This window comes from Lepeophtheirus salmonis, unplaced genomic scaffold (genome assembly GCF_016086655.4).
Source record: "Lepeophtheirus salmonis unplaced genomic scaffold, UVic_Lsal_1.4 unplaced_contig_2083_pilon, whole genome shotgun sequence".
Classification (NCBI taxonomy): Eukaryota; Metazoa; Arthropoda; class Copepoda; order Siphonostomatoida; family Caligidae; genus Lepeophtheirus; species Lepeophtheirus salmonis.
In genome coordinates this window covers 1-5,265 of record NW_027293268.1, presented here as the reverse complement: position 1 = coordinate 5,265, position 5,265 = coordinate 1, and the positions used below count along the sequence as shown (strand labels likewise).

The 5,265-nt window shown below is 29.3% G+C and overlaps 1 long non-coding RNA gene across 4 annotated transcripts; it reads right to left on the bottom strand.

The window, feature by feature from the left end:
• Window positions 1-220: 220 nt before the first annotated feature.
• LOC121131168 (uncharacterized) lies at window positions 221-5,222 on the bottom strand. 4 transcript variants are annotated; one of them, XR_011784151.1, is made up of 2 exons: window positions 4,653-5,222; window positions 221-1,375 (listed from the first exon to the last, which is right to left on the bottom strand). It is a non-coding gene; the product is annotated as an uncharacterized lncRNA (long non-coding RNA). The 4 variants fall into 4 exon arrangements; XR_011784152.1 differs by lacking the exon at window positions 4,653-5,222 and adding an exon at window positions 4,013-4,350; XR_005868965.2 differs by lacking the exon at window positions 4,653-5,222 and adding an exon at window positions 3,613-3,756.
• Between the last annotated feature and the right edge of the window lie 43 nt (window positions 5,223-5,265).

The following is a 5,265-nucleotide window of genomic DNA, read 5'->3' as shown; positions in this document are numbered from 1 at the left end:
ACATAAATATAATGAAGCGAATTAAAGCAGAATACACGTACAAATATTAAAAAATCCATAATCTCAAAAAGAACTATTCTCCAATCATTAATTAAAATACAGGCTGGTGTCTAACAAATTTTCTCATTAATCGTTATACAACCTTTGATATTTCTCCTGTTTTGATTTTTTTAAATGATAAATCGGCCTTTGCCACAAAAAAGGTATGGAGTAAGGGGACTTAGTTAATGTTAACTATAGTTTACCATATCCTTAGGAGCTAAATATTGTTCCATTTTTATGGAAAAGTTATTTATTAATGATTTAGAATTTACAAATAATAGTTGCTGAATTATCTCCAAATTAAATAAGTATATATCTGGGTGGATTCTACAGTTAAGATAAATTGAAATAATATATATAATATCTTTAAAAAATTAGGATAATCTACAAAACAAAGTAATTAGTTTTCTACATAATTTTAAATGTGATTGCCAATTTCAAAAATAAAATAAAATATCTAAGAGATTGATAATAATTCACTGATCAATAATTTTACAACATGCATAAGATATTATTTATTACAGAATGATTAAATTATCTTGAACTCAAAAGAAAGGGTGAATAAATCTTTTTTTTAAATTAATATAATAATTGTTTTTTATTTTAGATAATTCGCCATATTAAAATAGAAACTTAAATCTTTCACCTTTCATGTTTTTGATGAGAAGCATATTTTTAAGAAGTGACATATTTTGAACAAAAATGAAAGGGAGGGGGGTTGTGTGATATCTTGACAATTTTTTACATACTATCTAATCATTAATAAAAGGATCATTTCTAATTTTTTTTAAAAATTAAACAATTTGAATTTGAACATAATATTACTTTTAAGTTTATGCGGTCCTCCCCGGCTTAAAACTTCATTAGAATTATCATCAAATATTAAATACATCTATACATTTAAACCGAATAATTATCCGACCATGTTTGTCGCGCATTGTCGGAAATGCTCACAAGAAGCATTGATTTGGGGCATATTTGCAATATTTATTACATAAAATGTAACATTTTTTTGAGAGAAAGAGAAATTGAATTTTGAAGCTAAGGTCTACTAAAGAGTACAATTATCAGCTTCTTGGAATAACTTTGGAGCCTTCAAAAACGGTATTCGACGTTCATGGACTATGTAATTGTGCTCCTTAAGAGAACTTTGGGTCTTAAATATTTTCGTACAGTTTGAGCAAATAAAGCCCTCTAGAATGAGTTGTTTCCTCTCAACACGATTATTTATACTCCGCTGATACATGGTCATCCAATCACAATTCTTGAATGTAAATCCTTTTCCTATTGGCGTAGAGTTGATCAATCTGTCTATTTAAGGCTGCAAGATACTCTGAAATTTAAAAGAACAAATCAATAGCTAATTAATTGAGGATATACCATTTAACTGACGACATATATTGCATCAGAATTAAAGAGGACACCATCTTGTGAGCGTTTTGCTTATATTTTTAGTAAATTAAATGAAAAAACACAGCTGAAGCTTCGAAATAAAATTAAAAAACTTAATCATTGCATTTAATACTCCTTGATGTCAAAGATACCCAGTGATATTTGAATTAAATATACGTGCTAAAAATATCTTATGAAATGACTAAATTTGTACAATCTATTATATATCTACACTATCTATTAAAATAAGACTGTATTACTATAGAAAAAAACAGTCTTAATACATATTATAGTCTGATATATAATGAAACTAGGGATATATTGCATCATGATTAATGCTGCAATACTATGTAACTATACAGAGGAGAGTCACATCCTTATAATTATAGACTCAGACATGACTTCGGGATAGAGGAGTGTTGATGAGGACTTGACCAGTTGCATAAGAGCTCCAAAACACTCTATCTAAACCATTGATTCATTTACTTTGTCCATTGCGTCTCAAATCATTGATTGATTGACTCTTTTTCTTTCTAATTTATTTATCTATTGGGTGGTTTGGTTTTCAGGATTTTGGATACAAAAGGTTTTAATAGCGGTTCAAGCCAACTTCATAATGAAATAATTAATCAATCAACACCATAGCATTGCAAGTTGTGGTTAATAATTGAATGTTCTATCGTTTAAAATTGGAGTAATATGAATTGGAAAAGTGTCCGTTTGGCAAAATTGTATATAACACAAAATATATTTTTGATAGACTAGGGTTTAAGTCCTATAATACTCATTTATATATTCAAATACACTACTTTCCTTAATACATATTAATCAAAAAGGAGTTTCATATTTATAAAACTTGGTTATTGACGTCATATAAAAATACTTTAATGAAAGAGGCCTGAATTGCGAGGACATTAATAATACATGCACAACCTTGGTTTTGAAATATCTATAGGACTATGATTAGTTTTCATTTTTTCATATTTATTTTGAATAAATTCTACATCATCATTGCTTTGATTCAGGATAAAACATATCTATTTTTCTGTTTTAGCTAAGGGGTTAACGAAGGAATAAGTGGATACATTTTCATTAAGTATTAAATGATTAGAAGAGCCATGACTAGGATATGAAGTGGAATAAGAGTAATCATTCGAGGAGGAAAGAGGTCAAGATTAACGTCTTTTTTTTTTGGGTGAAGATCCATCTGAGAGACTCTTTAGCAAGTGAAATTATATCCTCTACTTCATCTAGAATCACTATCGATCAACTCCAAATGATGAAAGTTGATGATCCCTCTTAAATTTATTAGGGGATGTGTTTGGATCCAATGATGGCATGAAACACATGAGAGCATGCCCTAAGTATCACCTTGATTATATTTGAGCCAGAAAAAAAGGGGCACATCTAATAGTTCCTCATTTAGACAGAGATCCGAAAAAACCTTACTTGAAACTGGATTCATACTCATTCCATCGAACACAAAGGTATTCAAGAGATTACATTGCGGGTTTGGGTTACAATTAATTTAATATCGTAAATTTGTTTACCGGAGACTTTCAAAATGTGCAATCACGTCCGTATTCACAGACGCAAAATTTTTATATGACTAAGGGTCTAAATATTATTCTCTTCAATTAGGTATGTTTTTATAACTCTCTCTTCCTCAAAGCGACTTTCCAGCGCATCATCAACGTCATTAAATAACTATTATGTTTCAATTATAACCATCTTTGTTACTCTCTTCTCCAGACACTTACTTTTTTTTTTCAAAAATCAATAAAACTGATTTTATGTTGACATTAATTGGATATTTTCCTTGAAAACTATATGCTAAATCCCAAGACCTGACCCTTTTTACTTTGTAGATCTTACTCCCATTTACAATAAAATAAAAAATATAATTAGGGACTCCCCGTTTTAATTGGATTCAAATACAAAATATTCAAAATGGGTTGTCAATTGATACGCCGCTCTCAAACTTATGACCCCTTTTTGATCGGATTCTAGTAATAAATCTTCTCAACAGGGTTTCATATGTTGACTTCCCTTCTTTAACTTTATCAAGCTCACACAAAAGATCTTCATTTAGAATTAATTCTAATAGAAAATCTTCTAAATTGAGTTAAATGATGACTTTCAACAGTTACCTTATTATGACTGACTGTGAGTACTTACCTCTTTCACGTCCCCTTGTTGACTGAATTGACAACATACTTTATCTGACTTTCAAAAAAAAAAAAAAAAAAAAAAAAAAAAAAGAGACAATGTATTTCGGATCAACTCGTTTATGTTATGACGATTGGGGTCTACCAAGGTATATTATTAATAATAGTAAAATTATAGTAAGTATTTATTATATATCATCACTAATCAGGTATGCTCTTCTGAAATGTCTTTAATTGGTTATTGAAAAGAGCACGTGACATCTGAAGTCCTTGGATTAAAAATAATAGATAAACAATTTCAATATATAATTTATATTTATATGGATATTATCATCATTTACTTTAAAAGTCTAGCCACTCCGATATTTCCTAATACTTTCGAAATGAAGACTCCGAAGAGAATTTCTTACCTTGTGCCATCCTTATATATATCCTAGGTTCTCTTCCAGGAACACAAAACAAATTGTCAATGAACTTCTCACTTCTCCGAAACATGTAAATTTGATAGTTGATAAGCCATCTGAAGAATGCTCTGATGCTATGGAAGTATCATATGAATATTAAAGCCTTCTTTGGATGTCTCCTCGGAAATTTTGTCAGTATAGACAAATATGTATATTAAACAGCTTCTTCATTGGGGGAAGGAAAAGAAAAGACTTCTCATGAAAATAAATAGACTTGAAAAAGGGAATTAAATATTTCCCTTCCAAGAGTCAGTTTGACCAAATATTCATCTAAAAGAAGTGAATGTAAAGCCTATAAATGTAAATTAAGTAAAATATTTCCACCAAGTTAAGTCAATGTTCTAATAAATGAGATTGTTAACGCCAGACCTAAAAAATGGGCAGAGGAAGATATTCAGAGGTCTCTCATTCTGAGATCAATGACTGGAGGAAAAACCTATAAATATCATCCACATTTATGAAATGGATAACCAAATTTAAATGTGGTCCTCGAATTCAATATGAACTTTTGAACATTTTAAATACACAAATGGATGGTAAATATATGAATACATTATTGTTATGGTTAATTATAATTAATATTTACGGATTGTTTTCCTTTTTAGAGCTCTCTCAAATGGATGTCCATTTAAGCCGTCTTGGAATGTTGTCTTTAAATCACTGGATACTTGGCCAATAAGCTTTTTTTTCAAAATATTCTGAAATCGGTTTCAGGAGACTAGAGATGATCCTTTTTGTGATTCAGATATGACACTGTGGATATCAGCATTATCCATAGGAGGACTGACAAAACCTTCAAATTCCTTCCTCACTGGGATAAAAAAAATTGATGCAATCTTTGAAGCATGTATATCAGGAAATATGGAGGCAACCTAATGTCATTGAGACTTTAACATCAGTTCTTCAAAGTTCAGTTCCAGATTTCCACCAGGATATTATTTGAAAGTACGCTCGTCTTAGAGCATTTATAAAATTAAGGCCCTAAATATAAGTATAAATTATCAAAAAATAATGAAATTTGTAGAAAATTAAAAGAGATTATCCCATAATATTTAATTTTTTTGTTATAATATAAGCCCTTTAATTAATAAAACTCTGTATGACTCTCTTTGTTAGGAAATTATATTTATAAAACTACTTTAATTTAACTTGATCCTTTTTTTTCTTTTTTTCAAAAAAATTAGGATTGACTAATATAC